The 26753-nt window shown below is 44.1% G+C and overlaps 1 long non-coding RNA gene across 1 annotated transcript; it reads right to left on the reverse strand.

Moving 5' to 3' along the window:
- Nucleotides 1–14270: 14270 nt before the first annotated feature.
- On the reverse strand, nucleotides 14271–26602 carry LOC132209263 (uncharacterized). The gene is made up of 3 exons (XR_009445346.1): nucleotides 25055–26602; nucleotides 24620–24692; nucleotides 14271–17027 (listed from the first exon to the last, which is right to left on the reverse strand). It is a non-coding gene; the product is annotated as an uncharacterized LOC132209263 (long non-coding RNA).
- Between the last annotated feature and the right edge of the window lie 151 nt (nucleotides 26603–26753).

The raw sequence follows: 26753 nt of genomic DNA on the forward strand, positions 1-26753 counted from the left end.
GGTATCATTGCCTAGTTAGGGCTTGACACGTGCTGAGTCATGGAAATCCCTACAGTCCAGAGAGTGAGGCCAGTTGGTCCCATCATGTTAACACTGACTCTCCAAATGCAGGGAGGATGTCTCCCCTGGGTGAGGGAGTCTGGAACTAGGGAACACAATCTCAGGATACAGGGGGAGACTATTTAGGGCTGAGTCAGAAGGCACACAACACCAAGTTATAGTCCAACAGATTTTTTTGAAATTATAAAGAGTACTCCAAAAGTTTATGATTTCAAATAATTCTGCTGGACTATAACCTAATGTTATGTGACTTCCGACTTTATCCACCCCGGCCCAACACCGGACCCCTCCACATTTAGGACTGAGATGAGGAAAGATTTCTTCACTCAGAGGTAGAGACCCTGTGGAATTCCCTACCACAGGTGGCTGTGAAGGCTGGGTCATTGAATATACTCAAGAAAGACATCAATTTTAAAGGCATCAAGGAGAAAGTGGGCATATGGTATTGAGATAGAGGGTCAGCCATGATCACGCTGTATGGTGGAGCAGGCTCGAAGGGCTGAATGGCCTACCTCTTGCTTCTAGCTTCTATGCTTATAATGTCTTTCCATGCGTTTCCTACCAAAATGTATCCCCGTATTGAACCGGATGCTAAATCAAATATGTTGAAAGGATGGTACTGGACATTGCTGTTGTGCTGCAAATCTACATAAGCAAGTATGCGTCCCATTTTCAGCCTGTTTCGACAGTCCTGTGTCACTCGTTCTGACTTGTGGCTTGCTTTCTCTCACAGTGATCTTGTTTACAGTGACTCCCCTGCCCCCATCCTCAATTTTACCAAACTCCGCCCATGACTTCACTTCTATTTGACCTAATGGAGCTCACTACGCACGTACAGAAGCCACTGAATATTGGCAGGGGGAGCTTTCAGCATTCAAAGTCCACCCAGATAGATGTTGCGGGTCTTCAATGTGCAGATCAATTCAGTGCCTGAGCAGAGGAGAAAGACCGCTTGAATGAGCTCAGAGCCCAGTCCACACAGATTGAGAGAAAACCCTTTTGTTCCAAAGCACATACTCTTGGCTTTCTCGTGGACTCTATCCAATTTACTTTGATGATTAAATACACGTCAAGCTAACAAAAACTTTTCACTCTGACACCTTCATAATGAATCACCAGATACCAGATAACGCAGTCCTTATTGAGTTGATCCTGCCATTTGTGCGTTGTGTAGCTGACGTTTCCCTGGTTTCTGGGCTCAGGAATTCTCAGAGTAATTTATTCTCCATGTCTACGTTTATCATTTTAATCTTCTGTTTTGAATCAGGCAGAATGTTACGAGTTCAATCCGCCTCCCTGGCTACTCTCTGAGGCCGAAGCGGACTGTTCACAGCTAAAAAAAAATACTGCAGACACTGAAGATCTGAGACACAGGCCGTTAAGTGCTGTGGAAACTCTGGCAGCAGCTGCTGTTCTGAACAAGGTCAGAATTCACACCACATTGGGTTATAGTCCAACAGTCCTTCACCTGATGAAGGGGCTACGCTCCAAAAGCTTGTGATTTCAAACAAACCTGTTGGACTATAACCTTGTGAGAGAGATAATGGGAACTGCAGATGCTGGAGATTCCAAGATAATAAAATGTGAGGCTGGATGAACACAGCAGGCCAAGCAGCATCTCAGGAGCACAAAAGCTGACGTTTCGGGCCTAGACCCTTCATCAGAGAGGGGGATGGGGGGAGGGAACTGGAATAAATAGGGAGAGAGGGGGAGGCGGACCGAAGATGGAGAGTAAAGAAGATAGGTGGAGAGAGTGTAGGTGGGGAGGTAGGGAGGGGATAGGTCAGTCCAGGGAAGACGGACAGGTCAAGGAGGTGGGATGAGGTTAGTAGGTAGCGGGGGGTGCGGCTTGGGGTGGGAGGAAGGGATGGGTGAGAGGAAGAACCGGTTAGGGAGGCAGAGACAGGTTGGACTGGTTTTGGGATGCAGTGGGTGGGGGGGAAGAGCTGGGCTGGTTGTGTGGTGCAGTGGGGGGAGGGGACGAACTGGGCTGGTTTAGGGATGCAGTAGGGGAAGGGGAGATTTTGAAACTGGTGAAGTCCACATTGATACCATATGGCTGCAGGGTTCCCAGGCGGAATATGAGTTGCTGTTCCTGCAACCTTCGGGTGGCATCATTGTGGCAGTGCAGGAGGCCCATGATGGACATGTCATCAAGAGAATGGGAGGGGGAGTGGAAATGGTTTGCGACTGGGAGGTGCAGTTGTTTTTTGCGAACTGAGTGGAGGTGTTCTGCAAAGCGGTCCTCAAGCCTCCGCTTGGTTTCCCCAATGTAGAGGAAGCCGCACCGGGTACAGTGGATGCAGTATACCACATTGGCAGATGTGCAGGTGAACCTCTGCTTGATGTGGAATGTCATCTTGGGGCCTGGGATGGGGGTGAGGGAGGAGGTGTGGGGACAAGTGTAGCATTTCCTGCAGTTGCAGGGGAAGGTGCCGGGTGTGGTGGGGTTGGAGGGCAGTCTGCCCCGGTCCAACACCAGCATCTCCATGTTCTGAAGATGTATCAAGGAAGTGGAAGGTCATGTTGCGGCTGTACAGGACATAGGTTAGGCCATTTTATGTTCAGTTCTGGTCTCCCCACTATAGGAGAGATGTTGTTAAACTTGAAAGTGTTCAGTAAAGAGGATGTTGCCAGGGTTGGAGGGTTTGAGCTACAAGGAGAGGCTGAATAGGCTGGGGCTATTTTCCCTGGAGAGTCAGAGGCTGAGGGGTGACCTTATAGAGGTTTATAAAATCATGAGGCGCATGGATAGGGTGATTAGGTGAGGTCTTTTTCCCAGGGTAGGGAAGTCCAAAAGTAGAAGGCAATGAGAGGGGAAGGATTTAAAAGGGACCTAAGGGGCAACCTTTTCACGCAGAGGGTGGTGTGTGTATGGAATGAGCTGCCAGAGGAAGTGGTGGAGGCTGGTACAGTGACAACATTTAAAAGGCATCTGGATGGGTACATGAATAGGAAGCGTTTAGAGGGATATGGGCCAAATGCTGGCAAATGGGGCTAGGTTAATTCTGGATATCTGGTCGGCATGGATGAGTTTGGACCGAAGGGTCTGTTTCTGGCTGTACATCTCCATGACTCTAAGAGTCATTCCGGGGTTGAAGCATTAACTCTGTTTCACCCTCTACAGATGCTGCCAGAACTTCTGAGTCTCTGCAGACTATTAGTAACCATGAGGCTTTGTTTCTGATTTTTTTTTTACCCTCACTAAGACCACCCATTTCCATCTCCATAGCAACTCCCGACTTCACCCTTCCCACCTGTCTCAAAAGCCTCCATTTTTATCTCCAGACTTAACCATTCCATTGCATTTCTGGCCAGCCTCCACATTCTACCCTCTGTGAACTTGAGCTCTTCCAAAAATACTCCCTATTTCCTTAGTCACATCATGTTCTGTTCAGCGATCCCACTGTGCTTGTTGTCTCCCACTGGAAAACAGTCAAGGGGCACCTTGTTTTTAGAGTCCTCCATGGTCTCACTCCCTCCCCATCTTCCTGCAGAGGATGCTGGATTGCTTGTTAGTTTTAAATCTGCAGTAGATGAAATCTTATGAAGCAAAGTTGTTAAGGGATAGGAGCCACTGGCAGCTTTATGGATTTATGGGAGTCAATAGTACAATCCCAACAGATGGCCGTCTGCTTCTTATTTCTAAGGTCTAACCAAACGGCCTCGCTTGATGACCTCTGAAGAATATCCTCTCTAAACACTGTTATGTCCTTCCTTATCAAACAGACAACTCCCTCTCCTCACTTACTTGTACTTCTGCCATGCCTGTAGCTTCTGTATCTTGGAGTATTTGAGCTGCCGCTTCTACCCTTCTCAGTCACATTTCTGTTATGACTATAATATCCCAGTCCCTAGAGCCAATCCATGCACTGAGCTCATCTGCCTGACCAGTCAGACCATGTATGTTGAATATTGTACTTTAAACCAAAAGCCTTTCCCCTCCCTTTATTGTGCCCCTGGCATCCTGAATAGTAAACTTGCTCTCGATGGCTAATGTATTTAATTCTGACTTCTTGAATGACCCCTCTCTTGTGTACCGCCCCACCCCCTGCCAAACTAGTGTTTAAACCCTCCCAAGTAACACCAGCAAATCTCTCAGCAAGGATATTCGACCTCCTTTGAGTTCAAGTGCAACCTGTCCCTCTTGTACAGGCCACTTCTACACCAAAAGAGATCCCAATGATCCAAGAGCTGAAAACCCTGCTCTCTACACCAGCTCCTCAGCCATGCATTCATCTGGCCTAACTTTCTCTTTCTATCCTCACTGGCGTGTGGTACTGGGCATAAACAGGAGGTCACTATCCTTGAGGTCCTGCTTTTTAACTTCAAACCTAACTCCCAATACTCATTTTGCAGGACCCCATTCCTTTGCCTACCTATGTGATTTGTACCGAGGTGCACAATGATCTCTGGCTGTTCACCTCTTCTCTCCTCTTCTCTTACCCCCCCCCCAAAAAAAAATTGTTCTGCAGCCGCTTGGAGACATCCTTGTCCGTGGCACCTGGGAGGCAACACACATCCCGGTGTCCCTTCTGCAGCCACAGAATCTCCTGTCTTGTTACCCTCACAACTGAGTCTCCTATCAGTGTCGCTCTGTCTGACTGTTTCCTTTTCTTTGGTGCTCTGAGCCAGCCACAGTGCCACTGCCCTGACTGCCGCTGCTGACCTCTAAAAGGTCACCACCCCTGAACAGTATCCAAAGCGATATACTTGTTGTTGAGGCGAATGGCCAGAGGTGAACTCTGCACCATCTGCCTTACCCTTTTACCTCTTTTGGTGGTCACCCAGCTGCCTGCAACTTAGGAGTGACCACTTCACTTTCACTCTTGTCAGTGATGTTCTCTGAACCCTGGATGATCCTAAGTACATCCAGCTCCAGTTCCCTAATGTGGTCTGTCAGGAGCTGCAGCCAGGTGTAGAGCTCTACACGTAGAGCTAGACCCCATTTACACTCCACTGCGATGGAAAACCGGAAGTGAGGTAATCCAACTCAACAGACCCAAGAGTTTAAATAACAGGCAGGAAAACACAACAACGCTTCATCAGAGGCTGCACTGAGGATGTTACCCAGCAGGGTAATGAAACGTCTGCGGAACAACGAACCAGCTCGGTGAGCCAACCAACCTCAACATTACAGAGGGAGATTGATGAGATGTTTTTGATTTGATTTAAATATCGTCACGTGTACCGAAATACAGTGAAAAGCTTTGTTTACGAGTAGTACAGGCAAATCACAGTAAGCAAAGGATGTACAGATCAAAAAGACTTAGACAGAGGCATACAGGATACATTGGACAGGGCGTGCGCGAGGCGAGATCAACATTAGCAAGAGCAGTATTATTTAAGGCTAGAGAGTCCATTCATGTGTCTGATAACAGCTGGGAAGAAGCTGTTCCTGAAACTGCTTGTGCATGTGTTTAGGCTTCTGTATCTTCTGCCTGATGGAAGAGGCTGTAGAAGGTCATTACCAGGGTGCAATAGACCTTTCATGATGTTGGCAGCCCTTCCGTGGCAGCGAGCTGTGTAAATGCAGTCCACGGATGGAAAGTTGGGTTCCGTGATGGTCTGGGCTGTGGGCACCACCTTCTGTAGTTTCTTACGGTCCAGGACAGAGCAGTTGCTCGACCGGACCATTATACACCTGGAGAGTTTGCTTTCAATAGTGTATCTGTAGAAGTTGGTGAGGGTCCTTATGGACATGCCAAATTTCCTGAGCCTGGGAAATGGGCTGAGGATTGGCAAATGAAATTTAATACAGATAACCGTGAGCTGTTACACTTTGGAAAGTCAGGCCGAGGTAAGACATATACAGTAAGTGGTAAGGTCCTGTGGAGTAGAGCTGGATGGAGACAACAGGCCAAGCAACATCAGAGGAGCAGGAAGTCTGACGCTTTGGGCCTAGACCCTTCTTCAGAAATTTTTTCTGAAGAAGGGTCTTGGCCCGAAATGTCAGCTTTCCTGCTCCTCTGATGCTGCTTGGCCTGCTGTGTTCACCCAGCTCTACACCTTGTTATCTCAGATTCTCCAGCATCTGCAGTTCCTGATATCTCCAGGTCCTGAGGAGTATTGTGGAACAGAGATACTGTCACAGAACACTCAACTAGGCACTTTCTATTGGGTATATATGAGATCAGTTAGTAAATTCAGTTCAGACCTTGGATTGAGTGTGTGCATTTGCTACATAAGAAAGCGTCCAAAACTTTAACTTGTGCCATTTTAGAGTTCTATTGTGAGCTTTGAACAGGTTTATTTTCAAGGGGTGCATTGAAAGAGCAGCCTAATTAAAAATGTGTTGAAACTAGATCCTGGTTAATGGCTCAGAACTGGCCTTTCTGCTAGGTGCAAATTTAAGGAGCCATCTTAGTGCAACTTTTCTTTTATTCATTCATGGGATGAGGGCATCACTGGCTTGGCCAGCAGTTATTGCCCATTGCTAGTTGCCCAGAGGGCAGTTAGTAGTCAACCACATTGCTATGGGTCTGGAGTCCAGACCAGGTAAAGATGGCAGCTTCCTTCTCTAAAAGACATTAGTGAACCATATGGATTTTTCTGACAATTGACAATTGACAACGTACTCATGGGCATCATTAGACTCTTAATACAAATTTTTTATTGAATTGAAATTCCACCAACTGGCATGAGGGTGCTGGCAGTCAGTGTCTCAAGGAGTTCAGCATAGAAAGGAAAGAGTTGATTTTTCACAAACAGAGCAGTGGATTGCTAAGTGATAATGGGAACTGCAGATGCTGGAGAATCCAAGATAACGAAGTGTGGAGCTGGATGAACACAGCAGGCCAAGCAGCATCTCAGGAGCACAAAAGCTGACGTTTTGGGCCTAGACCCTTCATCAGAGAGGGGGATGGGGAGAGGGTTCTGGAATAAATAGGGAGAGAGGGGGAGGGGGACCGAAGATGGAAAGAAAAGAAGATAGGTGGAGAGGAGAGTATAGGTGAGGAGGTAGGGAGGGGATAGGTCAGTAGGGAAGATGGACAGGTCAAGGAGGCGGGATGAGGTGGTAGGTGGGAAATGGAAGTGCAGCTTGAGGTAGGAGGAAGGGATGGGTGAGAGGAAGAAGAGGTTAGGGATGCGGAGACAGTCTGGGCTGGTTTTGGGATGCAGTGGGGGGAGGGGTCGAGCTGGGCTGGTTTTGTGCCTTGGCTCCTGCCACCTTAAAAAGGCACAAAACCAGCCCAGCTCGACCCCACCGCCCCCCCCACTGCATCCCAAAACCAGTCCAACCTGTCTCTGCCTCCCTAACCGGTTCTTCCTCTCACCCATCCCTTCCTCCCACCCCAAGCCGCACCCCCAGCTACCTACTAACCTCATCCCACCTCCTTGACCTGTCCGTCTTCCCTGGACTGACCTATCCCCTCCCTACCTCCCCACCTATACTCTCTCCACCTATCTTCTTTACTCTCCATCTTCGGTCCGCCTCCCCCTCTCTCCCTATTTATTCCAGTTCCCTCTCCCCATCCCCCTCTCTGATGAAGGGTCTAGGCCCGAAACGTCAGTTTTTGTGCTCCTGAGATGCTGCTTGGCCTTCTGTGTTCATCCAGCTTCACACTTTGTTATCTTATAGTGGATTTGTAAGTAGCTTTGGTAAGTATTTCTAATCTTTAATATAGAAGTAAAGTATTTAACTTTTATTTAAGTCTCTGGTCTCTTTTTCCCTCTCTCTTCTTCCTATTTACACCTTCTTAGGTATAAGAATGATATTAAAAAAATTTGCCATTGCCTTACAAAGCTGCTCTCTCATGAGAGAGAGCGAGAGAGAGAGAGAGAGAGAGAGAGAGAGAGAGAGAGAGAGAGAGAGAGAGAGAGAGCACGAGCGAGTGCGAGCGTGAGAGAGGTGACTAGTGGTGGTTTCACCTGAGGGTCACCATGCCTCAGGCAAAGGGAGAGGTTGAGAAGAAGACTCTATCATGGTACCCTCAGCCAGTGTAGGATTTGAAACAAGGGTATCCAAAAGCAAATGACAATGAATTGTTCAGAGTGGACATTCTTTTCCCTAGGGTGGGGGTTTCAAGACTAGGAGCACATTTTTAAGGTTAGAGGAGAAGAGATTTTAAAAAAAAGACGAGGGGCAAATTTTTCACAGAGAGGGTGGTGGATGTGTGTACAATTACTATATTTAAAAGACGTTTGGATAAGTACATGAATAGGAAAGCTTTGGAGGGATAATGGGCCAAGGGCAGACAGGTGGGACTAGTTCAATTTGGGATTATGTTCAGCACAGACTGGCTGGGCCGAAGCGTCTATTTCCGTGCTGTAAGGCCCTACGTGGCACGGTGGCTCAGTGGTTAGCACTGCAGCCTCACAGCGCCAGGGACCCAGGTTTGATCCCAGCCTCAGGTGACTGTCTGTGTGGAGTTTGCACATTCTCCCTGTGTCTGTGTGGGTTTCCTCCTACAGATCAAAGATGGGCAGGTTAGGGTGGATTGGCCGTGCTAAATAACCTGTAGTGTTCAGGGATGTGTAGGTGGGTTACAGGTCTGGGTGGGATGCCCTGAGAGTCGGTATGGGCTTGTTGGGCCGAAGGGTCTGTTGCCACACTGTAGAGATTGTATAATGACTCTGTGATTTAATTCATAATTTAAATAACATGCAATTGAGGTGGTGTTAGAGCTGCAGCACATGAGAGCTGCTAGACATCAAGGTGATCCACAACAGACAAACCGTGCAAGTGTTTACAGATCAAGCAACTTCGAGCTGGAGTTTGAGTTGCAGATGCTGTGCTGAATCAGACGGGGGGATTGTTACCTGGACAATTTGTTCCAGGAGGAGGACATACTGCTTCTTGACACTTCCAATTTCCACCCTGCTCTCACCTTCACCTAGTTTCTGACACATCCCTCCCTTCCCTGGCATCTCTGTTTCTATTTCTTAGCTAGGCTGACCACCAATGTCCATTACAACCACACCAACTCCCAGTTACTTTGACTATACATCCTCACACCCTGTTTCCTATAAAGTCTCCATTCTATTCTCCTGGTTTCTCCATCTCCATCTATTCCATGATAACAAAGTATGGAGCTGGATGAACACAGCGGGCCCAAGCTGCATGTTAGGAACACAAAAGCTGACGTTTTGGGCCGAGACTCGTCATCAGAAAAGGGGGAGGGGGAGAGGGATCTGAAATAAATAGGGAGCGAGGGGGAGGCGTATCGAAGATGGATAGAGGAGAAGATAGGTGGAGAGGAGACAGACAAGTTAAGCGGCCCACAGCCTCCACAGCCAGCAGCTGCAGAGGAGACAGCAACACTGAGCCCTGCCAAATCTTCACCATCCCGTAGACCACCCCCTGACTGAGGGCGAATGGTCAGTCCTCAGTAAAGGGCTCACCTTTGTCCCCCTCCACCCACACATCAACGAATACCAGTCACATTTGGACATCAAGCAGTTTTTACGGCACCTCCGTCTAAGCTGTCTGTCTCCTCTCCACCTACCTTCTCCTCTATCCATCTTCAATCCGCCTCCCCCTCTCCCTATTTATTTCAGAACCCTCTCCCCCTCCCTCATTTCTGATGAAGGGTCTAGGCCCGAAACGTCAGCTTTTGTGCTCCTAAGATGCTGCTTGGCCTGCTGTGTTCATCCAGCTCCGCACTTTGTTATCTCAGATTCTCCATCATCTGTAGTTCCCATTATCTCCATCTATTCCATGCCAGCTTCTGCACTGGTGCCTCAGAAATGCCCTCTTTCCTAAACCAACCACTATGGTTAACAGAGTGCTTAGCTGTGTGTGACACATTTCCTGCATTTCTCTGCACACCTTCTCTTCCCTCCCATACCACTAATAGGGTCCGTTGAGTCATTTTTCACCCCACTAATTTCAGCAGCCAAAGGATCATAGGCCACTATTTCTGTCACCTCCAGACACATATTCCTCTCCCCTCCTTGTTGGCACAGGAACTCTAGCCCCAATGCCTCTCTATACCCACATGGCACCTTCACATGCAATCGGAAAAAGTGTAACGCTTGCCCATTTACTCTGCCCACCTGCACACCACCAAACCACCCCACCCCATCCCCCCAAAAAAATTTCCAAGGCACCTGGCACACCTTCTAGGTGAGGCAGTGATTTACCTGTGCTTAACTCAACCTAGTTTATTGTCTTCACCGCTCAGAATGTGCTACCCTCTACAACAGAGACACAACGCACACTGGGTGACCGTTTGGCAGAACATCCACATTACGTCAGCAAGAATGGCCCCAAGCTTCCAGCTGCCTGTCACTTCAATACACCACTGGCCAACATCTCTGTCTCAGGCTTGCTGCACTGCTCCAGTAAAGCTCAGTGCAAGGTGGAAGAACAACATCTCACTGTTCACCTGGGGACTCTGCAGCCTTCAGGACTCGATATCCAATTGAATAGTTTAAGAACCTGGACACCTCCTTCCATGTTCTTTACCTCTCTCCACACCCTGCTTTCAACACAGCAAACCCATTTTCTCCCACTTATGGTCCCCATTATCTGCTTTACTTTCTCCCTGACTTACTCCCACCCATCTCTTTATCTGCTTCACTGTTGTTCTCTCTCTCTGGGCTCCATCTCTGCCAATCTGTGCACTCCTCCCATCTGACTACTCCTTGACCCTACTACCTTCAGCTTATATACCACACTTTCCTAGTTCTGAAGGAGGGTCACTGAACTCAAAAAGTTGACTCTGCTTTCTCTCCACATATGTTGCCAGACCTGCTGCGTTTCTCCAGTATTTCTGTTTTTGTTGTGGAATTTTCAGGTTCGGCTGGCAAATGGCAAATAATATACAAGCCACATAAATGTCAGGCAATGACAATATCCAGAAAGGGAGTAGCTAACCACTGCCCCGGTCATTCAACGGCAATATTCTCATTGAATCACTCCTTTATCAACATCCTGGGGATTACCATTGACCTGAAACTGAACTTGACTGACCTTATAAATACATTGCTAAGATGTGGCTACAGGCTGGGAATTATGCAGTAAGTAACTTATTCTGTAGGGACGTCTGGAGCTGTCTACCATCTACAAGACCCAAGTCAGGAATGTGATGTAATTCTCCACTTGCCTGGATGGGTGCAGCTCCAACAACACTCAAGATGTTTCACATCATTCAGGATAAAGTAGCTCACTTGATTGGCACCTGAGCCATAAATCTTTATTCGCTTCACCACAGCTGCAATGTGTGCCATCAACAAGATGCACCGCAGAAATTCACCAACGATCCTTAGGCAGTGCCTTCCAAATCTGTGACCACTACCATCTAAAACGATAGCGACAGCAGATATTTAGGAATGCCACCAGTTGCAAGTTTCACTCCAAGTCTGATTTGGAAATATATCACTGTTCCTTCAGTGTCACTGGGTCAAAATCCTGGAACTCAGTCCCATGATGCTGTTAGGGAGATGTTGGCCAGTGGTGTATTGAAGTGGCAGGCAACTGTCTACACCAAATGGATAGCAGAGTTCAATAAAACAGCTCACCATCACCCTTTCAAGGGCAACTAGGGATGGACAATGCTGGCCAGCCTGTAACACCCACATCCCATAACTATTTAAAAATCGGCTGTAAAGTGCATTGGGGTTTCCTGAGGCTGGAGCAGGCTGAAGCAAATGCCAGTCTTTATTTTGCAGACAATGAGTTTAAACTGCTGGTATTCACAGTATTGTTATGATACAGGAGACAGCCATTCTGCTCATCGTGTTTGCACCAGCTTTCGAAATAAGTATGATTGAATGCCATTCTCTTGCCTTTTCCTTGTACCCGTTGACGTTATTTGCATAGAAACAATCCTCCGATGCCTTCTTGAATGTCTCAATTGAAGGTGCCTCCATCACACATCTAGGCAGTGCATTCCAGACCCTGAACAATTTATTCCATGAAAAAAGCCTGTCTCACGTCCTATTTGCTTCTTTTACTTCTAACCCAGAGAGAAGTGTGAGCAATTGAACCAAGTTCAGTGTGTACTTGGGTGAGTAACTTGATTTATTACCTCCAACTGGTCTGATTACAGCCAATATTAGTACGTAGAATTTGTTCCAGCTTTACTGTCACGTGCATTCCAATGAGTGGTGAAAAGTTTGTAATGTCACCTCTTGGCACTATTTTAGGTACAGATACTTTAAGTATTGTTATGGAATTGAAATGGTAAAAAAGCCTAGCACAGGAATACAAAGTTTAAAAAGTCCAGAGTGATAATAAAAAGTATCTTTAAAGTACTCAAGTTATAGTCCTTTCTCACTGAATCCATGCCCACTGGGCTTCAGGACACGGGGTCTCACTGCCTCCTCGCACTGGCTTCAGTCCAGGACTAGACCCCCCGGCCCACCTGGGCTCGCTCTGCTCCCGCTCCGGTTGCTACTCAGCTCCCAGCTTGGTCCGTGCTAGTTCTGCTGCCACTTCGGCTGTGACTCACTTCCAGGACTTGGCTTGCGCTCACTCTGCTTCCCACTCCAGTCACAACTCGCTTCTCTGACTCTGCTTGTGTTTGCTCTGCTCTGGCCATGATTCATTTCCAGAGCTCAGCCTGCACTCGCTCTGAAGACGCCCCCGCTATGACCCATCTCCCATGTCGGGCTGATCTTGGGCTCCATTCTCCATTCCCACCAGGTAAGGTGCTTCAGGAAGTTAAAAGTTGCGAGTAGGGGGAAGACACTGCAGCAAAAGGCAAAAAGCAAGCAAAGGAGCTGGCGAGCAGAGGAGCTTCAGCTGGAGTGTCTTACTCTGCCACCATCTAAACTGGAAGATTTATTAAATGCCATTAATGACAGAGCCACAACCAAAGGTGGTTTATTCCTCTGTTAGTAGGCTTACAAGCCCTCTGAGCCTCCTAAATGCAAATAGTTTGGATGGAGCTGATTTTGGCAGGTGTATCTAGGAAGGATTTCTGACTCAGTTTGTAGATAGGCCAACTAGAGGAGAGGCCATACTGGATTTAGTGCTTGGCTATGAATCAGGCCCAGTGTTAGCTCTCTCAGTGGGAGAGCATTTCGGTGACAGAGATCACAGCTCCCTGACCTTTACTATAGTCATGGAGAGGGATTGCAGCAGATGGTATGGGGAAGGGGGAATTACAATGCTATTCGGCAAGAACTACATAACATAAATTGGGAAGAGATGTTCTCAGGGAAATGCACAATAGAAACGTGGAGGTTGTTTTGCCTGGACTGGAGGGCAGGTCTTATGAGAAAAGGTTGAGGGAGCAAGGGCTTTTATCATTGGAGTGAAGAAGGATGAGAGGTGACTTGATAGAGGTGTACAAGATAATTAGAGGCATAGGTAGAGTGGATAGTCAGAGACTTTTACCCAGGGTGGAAATGACTATTACGAGGGGGCATAACATTAAAGTGACCGGAGGAAGGTATAGGGGAGATGTCAGAGGTAGATTCTTTACACAGAAAGTAGTGGGAGTGTGGAATGTGCTGCTGGTGGTGGTAGTAGAGTCAGATGCTTTAGGGACATTTAAGCAACAGGCACATGGATGATAGTAAAATGTGGGGTGTATAGGTTAGTTTGATCTTAGGGTAGGATTATAGGTTGGCACAACATTGTGGGCCGAAGGGCCGGTACTGTTCCATGTTGTATGTTGTACTGTTCTATGCGCCAAGTTTAAATGCACAGATTCTGTCATTACAGCGCAATGTTTTTCCACTGTTCAATTGAAAATTTCCACAGCCAAACACAAGTGACTAAACTGTATAAGTTAGAAATAAAATAAACACTGTATCACACACTTAACATGGTACAGGAGCATGCATTTTAGAAAGTGAATTTCTGCTTTCAAAACTGTTATTCTAGACACGCAGAATATATTGGGTGGCATGGTGTCTGACACTTTTGCCTTAGAGCGCCAGGTGCCTGGGTTCGATTCTCAGCCTCTGTGTGGAGTTTGCACATTTTCTCCATGTCTGTGTGAGTTTCCACCGGGTGCTCCAGTTTCCTCCCACAGTCCAAAGGTGTGTAGGTTAAGTGGACTGGCCCTGGGGAACAGGCTGTTGTGGGAACAGAGTGGGATGCCCTTTGGAAGGTTGGTGCAGACTTAATGGGCCAAATGGCCTCTTTCTGGCCTGTAGGGATTCTATATTGCATAATGAAGCACATTTAATGAATTAGTCTTATAGTCACTGTAAACGATTTGTGATATTTGGCAGGAAACAGAATCATACAAGTCAGGTCATGCAGTCCAACATTCTTCTTCTTTGAAAAAGGAATTCAATATATGCCAGGATTCTTTTTATTCTGCAGCACGTGAAGGCATTATTGGTGTGTACAGGTGGCACAGGACACAAATGAAAGGTTTTCAATAAATTAACCATTATTTCATTTCACTCTTACAAACAAAACAGCAATTCTTCAGAAAGTCCACAGCATCAACTTACTGCACACAAAATAATACAACAGCTCGGTCTCTCATTGTTTGGCTCCATGTAATAACCAGGAAGACTCAGACATACATTAATACACATATTTGTGCACACACATGCACATTTCTTGCATCAAACAAATTAAAGGCAACAGATATCCAACAAAGCCAAACATAATGGCTGCTTTTTAATTCCTTGACAACCAGTTATACAACACGAGGCTGGAGATTACTGTAAACAACTTTATCATGCGGACATTTAAGGCAAGTGCACTAAACGCAGAAGCTGATTAGGGAACATTTTTATTTCTGTCACGTTTAAAAGGCTCTGCACAACAGGCTTGCCAGCTCAAAACGAAGCACAAGGAATAGGAGGTAATCCTGCTCAACAGATGGAAAGCGGGTTGGGACGCAGGCATTTTACTCCAAGGGCTTATATATGTAAAACAGCACTGGCATTCGGGCTGAAACCAGCAGAATAATGTCTGAGCTGGTAGTGATGAGGCCCTAAGGCTGTCCTATGAGGTGGTAAGGTGGGGTTGAGTTTGGAAGATGACACCACTGGATTGAATTTAGTGAAATGTAATCCTTGGGAAAGATGAAGGAAGGAAGGAAGGAGAGAATGAAAAGAACAATGTCAAGTAATGCAGCTCCTTTTATAGATCCAAGACATCCCAAAATGCTTCCGAGCTGATGAATCTTCAACTTGTCAAAGATGGCAATCAGCTTATACAGGCCAAGATCCCATAGGTTGCTATGAAATCAAAATGGCCATTCATCGGTTTTAGTGGTGCTGGTCAAGTTGCTTCAGTAACAAATGCTAGCCAACACATACTTGAAAAAGTGCAACTCCTCAAAAAAGGGAGTCATGAAATTGTTTGTATCAACCTGCAGTTTGTGGAGAAGACACTTTTTGTAGATGAATCCTTGATTAAAAGCAGAATCAAGACAAACATAAAAACACTGAACCAGTAGGATGTAAATACAAAATCAATTAGGGCAGCAAATAAAGGGATAGATGCTTACTTGAAATAAATATCTTTAAGGAACACAGAGAAAAATCATAACAGGGTAGTAGGATCAGGCTTTGAGGTCTGTTGGTTTATTTTTCGTTCCTAAAAATTCTCAGACTCTATTTGGGAACAAAGAAACATTACACTATTCCCTTTATTTTTCAACCACAGTGAGGTGGGAGAAAATGCTCCTCATTGGGGAAAAAGGAACATGGTACAGTATGAATTTGAATTATGTCAATGTTATGGGCACCATCTCATGGCAGAAATGGTTTGCCAGGTTTCACAGTCAGATGCCCAAGATTGTGTCCCAGAATCTGAACAGGGCAGAGCAGCCTGTAGGGACTCTTCTGCTCAGGATTACTCCATCAACACACGGCATAATTATGTGGGCTCCTAAAGGGATTTCAAATTCTTTTGCAGTGTATGGTCAATTCCAGAACTTACAGGTTGCTGTGCAGCCTGGAAGGTACACCACATATTGGCCCATCCCTACATCTCGTTCACTGCGGGCCACTGCCAGCAAGAGACCTAGCTCTAACCAGACTGAAGTACAGTGGCCAGCTGCTTCTAAGGGTACAATAAAGTTGCCTCACTTATTGAAATGTGTCCTGAGGCTTTGCTCAGGTAAAGCCTCGAAACTCCAGCTTCTGGTCCATGTTGACCATTCTTTTAAGGTACACGGTACAACCTTTGACCTCTACTATCTCGGTGGAAATCATAAGTTGTAACTCATGATCTAAAAAAATTAGCTGCATGAGCTAATAAAAGCCATTTTTCTTTTAAACATGCAACATTATTGTTTTTAGCAACAAGTGGATAGTATGGTGGCTAACAGGTAAAAGGCATTCATGAGTTTACTGAAGTCACTATCAAGCAACTGTGAACCTGCGATCTCCCATCGAACCAGAGCCTTTAGCATCCTTATTGAACAGGAAAAATTGGTTTTGGTCCAATTTCCTACTTCAGTAATTTCTTAAATTGTTTAAAACAAAAAAAACGATAAAATTGAACACAACCCTCTAAAAGGTTGCATTTGCTGAATCCAAGACAACTTTTCAGAGAATCACTCAGCATCTCCTACAGCGCTCAGCCCCTTCAGCACTGCCACAGGCCATTAACCTTGCCCAACAAACTTGCCCATTTTGATAGTGTCTAATTTTCACTTTGGGTTCCACGTTATTAACAATAGGGAAGATCTTCAATCCTATAGAATAACCCGAATTGAATAGGCATGGTAGCATACCAAATATCACATTCTGGCAGTTCATTTGGGAGACTGGCAGATAAGCCAGGTCACTACTTTCCCGAATTTACGGCCTTCAACTCACAATCTCCACTTTTCCCCCAACCCCCACCGCTACACGTTCAGAAGAAATGAGGTAAATTAACTGATGGAGGTGTTGTTGGGTGCCATCCGATGACAGACACATTTTAAGATCTATCCTGCTATTATCTGCAGCACTTCAGAAGCGAAGGTGTTGGTGTTTGGTTTTTGCACCTCTCAGTCCCCCGGGCCACATGATCCAGGTTCAACCTCAGAGACGATAATCGAGCTTCTCACAGAATTGGGTCCGTTCCATTCCAGTCAACAAATGCTCCCTTCCACCTTAATAAATTAGAGAATAGTTTTAGGTTGTGTTGCATTGAACAGAAGTCCTCTCCTTTTTCAGATGAATGTAATTTCTCACTTTAAGCTTGGAGCAAGTTGTGCCACATTAATCTGTTTTTTTTGGGCAAGGTGTTGAGAAAACATAAAGTCCATTGGACACCAGGGACCATGGCAAGTAGGATCCAAAACTGGCTGAAGTTTGAGCACATGGGAAGTGGTTTTCAGTAGTATTCCACAGGGCTCAGTACTGGGTTCCTCGCTGTTTGTAGTGTAAGCTAACGGTTTAAATTTAAATGTGGGAGGCATAAGAAATTTTGTACAGAATGCAAAAATTGGCACTGCAGATGATAACAAGAAGAATGACTGTTGACTGCAGGATGGTTCACCTGAGTTGGTATAAAATGGCAAACTGAATTCATTCTGGAGAAGTGCAGGCAAGAGAATCCACAATAAACATGAGGGTACCAATAGGGGTACAGGAAATGAGGCATGTTGGAAGCATATGTCCACAGGTCCCCAAAGGTGGCAGGACAAGTAGATACCAAGTTCTAAAGAAGACATATGGGATACTTTTCCAAAAATGGCAAGGTTCTGAATACCAAAGCAGGGATATAATGTTGCAATTATATAAGACATTGGTTGTGTGTACAGCACAGTACAGGAAGTATACACTTGTTCTGGAGGAAATACAGAGGAGGCTTACAAAGTTGCAGTTATGAGGGGAAACCGGAGAAGCGAAGTTAGAAATTGCATTGGACATGCCAATTATCTGTCTACCTTTCCTGGACATGGGGTCGGGGCCAGGGGATTGGAGAATTGCAAACATTATTCCCTGGTTCAAAAAAGGTTGCAGACACTGGCCTAAACACTAAAGGTGACAGTTAACTTCCATGGTGGGGAAATATCTACAAACAATTATTTAGGATAGAATTAATAGTCACATATGGACTATGGATTGATTTGGAGGAGTCAGCTTAGATGTGTGAAGGGAGAATTGTGTCTAACTTGCTAGTGTTTTGACAAGGTAACACATAAGATAATCAAGGAAAGACTGCTGATGTGGTATACATGAACATCCAAGAGCCTGGAAGAAAGTTTTAGTGCATTTCTGCAGGGGTTGGAATCCTTGCTTTTCCTGAAATATATAAATGATTTTAAGGTGGAGGGGACAATTTCAAAGTTTGTGGAAACTTAGGAGACCTGTAAACAATGAGGAAGACAGCATCAAACATCAAAATGACAATGACAGATTAGGAGAAAGGGTAGTTATGGCAAATGAATTTCAGTGTGGAGAAGTGTGACGTGATACACTTTGGTATAAAAGAACATTGAAAGGCAGTACAAAATAAAGGTAACAAAGTGTGGAGCTGGATGAACACAGCAGGCCAAGCAGCATCTCAGGAGCACAAAAGCTGACGTTTCGGGCCTAGACCATTCACTACAGGGGGTTGAGAATGGATTAGTAAGAGTGCAGAAGAGACTTATGAGCCTGGCTCCAGGGATGAAACACTTCAGAAAAGAAGGAAGATGAAAGGTCTAGGCCCGAATCGTCAGTTTTTGTGCTCCTGAGATGCTGCTTGGCCTGCCATGTTCATCCAGCTTCACACTTGGTTATCTTGGATTCTCCAGCATCTGCAGTTCCCATTATCTCTGATCACAAAAAAAGGGTATTTTTTGAAAGGATATGCAGCCGTTAAAGTTCAAGAATGCTATTAATAAAGCATACACAACTATAGGTCTCATAAACAATGGTAGACAGTACCAGAGTAGAGAGGTTATGATGAACTTACGGAAGACCTCAGCTCGAGGTACTGTCTACTGGTCTGGATACCACCCTACAGGGGGTTGTGAATGGATTAGTAAGAGTGCAGAAGAGACTTATGAGCTTGGCTCCAGGGATGAAACACTTCAGAAAAGAAGGAAGATCAGAGAAGTTGCCAGTGTTTTCCTTAGAACAAAGGCTACAGGAGATTTTATTAAAGTTTTCAAAATCATGATGGGTCTGAGAAACTACTCCCACTCAAACAGATCAAGAATTAGAGCCACAGTTTATAACTGTTTTATTTATTTATTCAATCAGAGAGGATGGGCATCGCTGGCTGGTCAGCACTTAATGCCTGTCCCTAGCTGCCTTTACAGTGGTGGTGGTGAGTTGCCTTCTTGAATTGCCACAGTCCATGTGTTTATACATAGCCACACAATGCCCTTAGGGTGAGAATTCCAGGATTTTTATTGTGATAGTGAAGGAATGGTGAATATTTTCAAGTCAGGATAGTGAATGGCTTGGAGGGGAACCTGAGGGTGGTGGTGTATACCCATGTATCTGTTGTCCTTGTCCGATGAGATGGAGGTCATTGTGGGTTTGACATCTAGCTTGTGAATCAGGTTCAGTGAGGGTACTGCACTATCTAAGGATCTTTGGTGAATTTCTGCAGTACGTCCTGTAGATAGTACACACTGCTGCTGCTGACCAGCGGCGGAGGGGGTGGATGTTTGTGGATGGGGTGCCAACCAAGTGGCTGTTTTGTCCTGGATGTTGTCAAGCTTGAGTGTTGTTCGAGCTGCACCCATCTGGGCAAGTGGGGAATATTCCATCACATTCCAGACTTGCATCTTGTCGATGGTGAACAGGCTTTGAGTAGTCAGGTGGTGAGTTACATGCTGCAGTATACCTAACTTCTGACCTGCTACTGTAACCACTGTGTTTATGTGGCGAGTCCAGTTGAGTTTCTGCTCAATGGTAACCCCTAGGCTATTGATAGTGGGGGATTCAGTGAATGTCATGGGTGGTAAGTGGACGGTGTCTTGTTGGAACTGGTATCTGTGTGTTTTGAATGTTACTGCCATTTGTCAGTCCAAGCCTGGATACGGTCCAAGTCCTGTTGCATAACAACATGCACTATTTCAGCACCTACACTGTGTAATCATCGGCCAACATCCCCACTTCTGTCCACATATTGGAGGGAAGATTGTTGGTGATGTGTGTTGGACTTGAGGCAATGAAAATAGAACACAGGAACAGGAGGAGGCCATTCAGTCATTTAAGCCTGCTTTACCATCCAATGAGATCATGGCTGACCTCTGTTCTAATCTACCTACTGCCTTGACTCTGAATATTTTCCATGCTGTTGTCTAGCAAAAATCTATCAGTTGCAGGCTTTAAATAATTAGGTGAGTTAGTATCCATTTCTTTTTGTGAGAGAGATTTGCAAACTTCTCCTACCATGTGCATGAAGACATCACTTTCCTCATCTATTTAAGGCAGTGCCCTCTTGATCTAGACACCAGTGGAATATTTTGGTCTGCCAAATCAATTTTTTTCAATGGGAGCCACACTGCGAAAGAGTGAATACATGGGAAGAGAGACAACATTCCTGTAGGGACAAGATCATCAAAGGCACTGCAGTGATCATCAGTGATATAATAAATGGGGGGGGGGGGGGGGGCGCAAAGGATAGACATACGTTATTTTCACTGTGATATATTTAGGTTAAATTTTCCATCAAACATAAACATCTAAGTGGCATCCTAAGAAACAGAAATATTAAATATTTAATGTCATTATGTGCAGTCTAACTGGGAATTACAGCAGCAGCCATGAGGTTATGGTTTTCTGGAAGAAAAATCCTCAGTGGTAAAAATTCAATGTCAAATATTTCTGTTGCTGCCTGTAGTGACTGTAATGAGGTCAGCCAAGTGGGTCTCATAGAATATGAGTTCCCTGTTTGGGGCTGTTAACCTGGTCTAATCAGGGAGCCCCGATTCACAGATAAAAACAGATGTGTCAGAAGTTCTGTTCACTTGGAGCTGGCTCTGAGGAAGCCAGACCAGTCTCAAGTACTATGCATGTGTAAATGAAGGGTGGCCTGGTGACAGGATACCAGCTGATGTGGAGTTATTTCACTGTCTATTTATTATAATCAGGTGTCTTAGCAATCTCTTTTAGCAAACTGCTCAGTTGTAATTACGGTAGGTCTTTTCAAATACAGATTACTAGTTGTTACTGGATAGCTTAATAAAAGTAGTCATTGTTATTATTTAACAACTTATTTAACTGAAATGTACAAGAGGTAACTTCCCCCAACCTCAAAAGCAGATTCGAAGCTTTGAAGGTTATAGTGCACATTGAGATGATGATTAAGAAAGCATTTGAAATACTTAGCTTTGTCAATAGAGATATCAGTTAGGCTTCAACTTATGTCTTATATGAAAGTACAGAACATGCAGTGAGGAAGTTTACCAGGATAACACCATGGTCAAGGGACTTCAATTAAGCAGAGGGGTTGAACAAGCTGAGATTATTTTCCTTTGGGATGCAAAGGTTATGGGTAGATTTAATAGACCTATAGAAAATTATAATGGATTTCATAGAACAAGTAGGGGAGTCACAGTTTCCTCTGGCAAGTAACCAGAGGTCACCTATTTAAAACAATTTCAAAACAAAGAGTAAATAAAGAAAACCTTCTTGACAGACAAACTGGTAAGACCTGGAACACACTTCCTGAAATGATGGCCAAATTACATTCCACAAGATTGTACATGCTCTTCAGGAGGAATAGTTTGGAGGGGCATGAGAAGAAAGCTGGTATGTGGGATCAAATCAGAACAATCTTCTGAAAATCTGACATAGACAAGATGGGCTGAATACTCTCCTGTGCTGGCAATTCTATAATTCTGCAAAACATTAATTTGTGTTGCAATGTTTAACACTTCCCAATTTATCACTTGATTATTTTTCCCTCACTCAGTCTGCTCTCCAATAGAAAGTGTGGGTATCACTAGTGAGATCAGAACTTGTTGCCTGTCCTTAGTTAGTTGCAGTCATGTGTAGGTCAGGCCAGACAATCATAGCAGATTTCCTCTACTAAAAGGTCATTAGTAAACCAGATGGGTTTTCATGACAATTGATAACCATTATAAAAGCTAGTTTTTAATTCCAGATTTCTTTTCCACCAAACAACATATTGAACATGTAAAACTTTGAACACATCTCCACACAGCTTTATCCTAGGCCTCTGGATAACCACACCAATGACATTACCACTACAACACTACCACCCCTTCTTTATTTCTGAAGAGAGTCACATTTTGACTAAACTTTTGTCATGCACTCATCGTACATTTCGCAAGGAACAGGTAGAAGGAGAAAACCACTATTTATTCTGCAGGACTGGAGAGTGCTAATTGGTACAGATATTGCAATGCAACATTTTCCCATTAATGCCAATTGACACTTAACAGCCAGGTCTAAATTTTAAACCATTCTCCCATTGCCTTGGGCATTGCCGTAAGAAATGAACTAGCATATGGCTGGCACATATTTTAAATTGAAACAGGAGCTATGCATGTACACGGTCTGTCTGCCTTCAAAGAACAGGGCCTTATGTACTAATATGTGCAACCCCCAGCAGATGAAAGTGCATCACACTGAGCCTGACAATCCTAAATTGATTGTCAGTGGAACTGATCGCACATTCAAAATCATCCAGCAAATGTTGTCCAAATGCGTAATCACTGAGTGTTGTGAGCTTTACACATGCAGGCTGGTTGGCTATGGTCAGTAACGTGCCTGTTGCAAACACTTGAAGGAACGTGCTATTATAAACATTTTGCTGGTCTTTGGGCACATGGCCTACATAACTGGCATCACATGGGCAATGAAATTGATATATCACATTACTTATTTGTGATAGGCATGTTCACCATGCAAACTTGATGTTGAAATGGGGCCATCAAGTCTATCCTATGGGATAATGGCTACCCTGATCAAATCATTTTGAGTTATTTATCTCAGATGAAGCATAAGATATCACAAAGGTTTGAGCAACAAGTGAAGCTTGTTTATACACTGCTACGATGGCAACATAGGTGGCATTCATCACTAACAGGGTGCTGTCATCAAGCCAAAACACTGTACCCTGCAAATGACTCCACTTACCAACCAATCAGCATTCTCCTTTCATTCAGTATGTTAGCCTTCCCCTTGCTTACATAATAATTAATACATATAAATAAGTTCACCCAATCTTTGCTTTCAGTTTTTTAATTTTCGTTTGGTTTTAGCAGTTTTCCTATCATTCATAAAGTTAACTGATTCAACTATTTGTGTTTATGTAGCACTTCTAATGTTGTAAAATTATTCATAGTATTTCATTTTTGGTCCAAACCTGGCAGTGAATTAGCCCCCTTTAAACATTTTGTGGAGCCACACACATGCTGATTTACAGGGAAAACTTTTGTACAGCCTACTGACAAGTTCTTGGGTTGTCACACTGCCACATAGCCACACTTCTTGGAGAAGGTCAGTGGCTATCTTTGGTCAGAGCAATTCCTCCAAACTCCAAAGCAGCAGATAAAACGGCTCCCAGCACCTACACATGTGCAGACAGGGCTGGTGATGTCAGCCAGCCTTGACAGGATTCAATCAATTCAGAAAATCAGCTTAGAAAAAGTGCAGCATTTAAGAATGTCAATTTGAATGCAAAGGGTTTGTGAAATAATAGTGCTGGTGCTATATTTGAGAGGTGAGAAGGGTACATCTTCTGCCACACGCTGGGATGATTTACAGGAATAACCCGGGAAGGGTGTGATGGGGGAGTCATTTCTATGTATCACAAGCACTCTGGTAATTTATGGGATATATCAAGGTAAATACAAGTAACAGCTGGGTAATTTATTTCAGTTTTGGGATAATTTATCAGCAGTGAAGTGTAACATGAGAGAGGAATGAAGTACAATTCATCATCTTTGAGGCTGGCTTATACTTTTTGCTGTTCCTCTCTCTGCCACCTTGGGGTGTATGCTCATCCACCTTTGGTCCCCACAATAACTCTAGAAATAACAGCAAATGTTTTTGCAGAGTAGCCATGGCCTAACTGAATAATGGAATAAACCTTCTTCAAAGGGAGCAGGGGAGGGAGGAATAAGCACAACTTCATTTGCTCCACATTCTTAGGAAATAGACATCACAAGGTAGCATTTGTGAAAAGGAACTCTTATTTCACAATTTTGGTGGCCTTGATAAGGCAAGCCTCTGTTTTCAAATGACTACCACAGAATCAACTGCTGCTGTACAGTAAGGAATTCGAGGAATTTGGCCTAGTAGAAATGGGGGAACAGCAGACTGTCAATCATGACTAAATAGAGCTGTTTTAAAAGTCTGCACGTAAATCAGAATCTACCACCAATTTGTTTCACTTGTTCACTGGAAATGGACATTGCTGGCTAGGCCAGTATTTAATGCCTGGGGGCAGCTAAACATCAACCACATTGTTATGGACCTGGAGTCACGTGTAGGCTAGACCAGGTTAGGACAACAGACCCCTTCCCTAAAGGGCATTTCTGAATGAGATAGGTTTTTATGACAATTAATAATGATTTCATGGTCATCATAAAACTCAATTCCAGATTTTTTAAAAATGTGAATTCAAATTCCATCAAGATTTTAACCCAGGTCTCTGGATTATTAGTTTTGCAATAACAGCACAAGGCAGTCGCCTCCCCCTAGCTGCCGTGACTTCACTGCATGTGAAGCAGAAATCTCACTTCTACACAAAACTCAGTATATAAATCATTTCACATTAACTCACTTTGTCCTGATGCAATGTTCAAGTGGAGGAATCAAATCATCATCTCCTTCCAACGAGCAATGTTCTGATGCATCTGGGAATGGGAGACAGAAGCATTTTACCCCAAGTTAGGTTAATTAGTTCGTATGCTTGAAACAAAAAAAGGGTAGAATAATGGAACAAGGTCAAAGAGAAACTGCAAAGGAAAAGGGTGAATATTTCGGATGAAACATTTCATCAGAACTCAGGGTGTGGGGAATGTTTATGTTCACTGTTTAACACAAAGATGATGGCAACATAAAAGCACTAAAGACAGTGAACAGATCTTTACAGATCACTTATCCTAGTACTGATGGAAGTGCCACACTTTTATGTTAATTTTCTCTTCCATGCCAAGACAGCTGCTAAATACTTGCAGCATTCCATGATTTTCTTTTAATCTAAGACTTTACGTACAGATTGATTTTAAATTAAACCTTCTCCCTCCACAAAGAGCTTTGTTTCACCGCAAGAACTAATTGTCAGCAAGGAAATCGGTGGTGATCTGTTTGAAACGCACGAACTGTTCCAACACAATCAGGTGAGAAATCGAAATCAGGAAACAAGTGTGCGGCAGGAATCTGCTGTTACATGAGTTCACATCATGTTCCAGTAAACAAAAAAACAGCCTCCCGAGAACTGGCCTAATTTCTTTCACTAACTTGGGCCATTATTGTTTCTGGCGAGGGGCTGTTGGCAGCAAACTTCAAAGCAAGCTGATAATTAGATGGTGACCCTTAGTCACAGCTAATCTTAGTCTCAAGGTATTACATTTAGAAATCAGAGACCTAAATTCATAGTCAACCTGATCTAACTGATTCTCAAAAAGTGTATTTGTATAGCAGCTTCATATAGTAAAACCATAACACTCTAAGATGCTGGAGCAGAAGACCATTAAGCCCATTGAGACAACTGAGTGTGGCTAATCTGATAATTCTCAACTCCACTTTCCTGCCTTTTTCCATAAGCTTTGATTCCCTAATTGGTGAAAAACGTGTACTTCAGGTAGTCAGATCAGCTATACTCTACACTCCTCATTGTAAAGAATTCCACAGATTCACTAACATCAAGAAATTCCTTTTCATCTGTTGTAAACAGGGGAGCACTTAATCTGAGACTGCGCCGTCAGTCGTAGATTAGTGGTCTCTGGCCATTTTAAGCACAGGATCACTTGTTGAACTAAATTTAATTGCATTGTAAAATATTTAATTTACACTATATATAAGTCTAAAATCAATTATATATAAATATATATTTGGCCTCTGCTCACCAAGTCTCAGTATGGTAACTGTGGCTACATGCTATCTGATACTAACCTTAAGTCCGGATTGTCATTTTCAGAAAAAAGTTCAATTTCTCTTGCAACTGTAGAAGCATCAAGTAATTTGCTCTAGATTGCTGTTATTGTTCCTTCTTTGATTTTGAAATCTTCAAATAATGAGTCAGCAGCGACAGTGATTGCTTCTTTAATTACTTTGCCATCTATGAATGATTTCTCTTCTGCCAGAGGATGGCAAAGTTGAAATCTTGCTTCAATACAGGCCTTTCTGATCCTTTGCTGCTATCTTAGATAAAATGACTGCTGAGTTTTCAAAGTGGCATTCAACTTGTCAACTTTCTTTGTCCAAGGCGTGCTATTCTCATGAAAAACACCTTTTAATTCATTGTGCATTGTTGTGTCGTTCCAAATACTTACTTTTCCTTATTGACATATTTTAGCAACATACAGGGCAAACGTAATTATCATTTCCCACTGTGAACAGAAATTCATTTTCTCCTTCTGCAATGAAGGTGTATATTTTCAGTCCACATTCATCTCGAGCCAGGAATGTAGATAAAAACTGAGGTACCACTAGCTATTTTCCTACAATTACAAACACACTTTAGGTTAGACATGTGCATTACGCAAAATAGCACACAAGGTATTTTGAAGTTTCAAAATCTGTTGAATTAGAACAAATTCTGCACTCACAATCAACTATGAGTTTAAAATGTGGGTCTTCAGGCAGTTTTTCTGTGCACACATTTCACCTTGTGGTCTGTAAACATCACTCTACCACTGGTCCATGCTTGTGCCATATCTAGAATGTTGCCAGCTGCCTTCTAGTGCAGATGC

This window comes from Stegostoma tigrinum, unplaced genomic scaffold, assembly GCF_030684315.1.
Source record: "Stegostoma tigrinum isolate sSteTig4 unplaced genomic scaffold, sSteTig4.hap1 scaffold_777, whole genome shotgun sequence".
Lineage (NCBI taxonomy): Eukaryota > Metazoa > Chordata > Chondrichthyes > Orectolobiformes > Stegostomatidae > Stegostoma > Stegostoma tigrinum.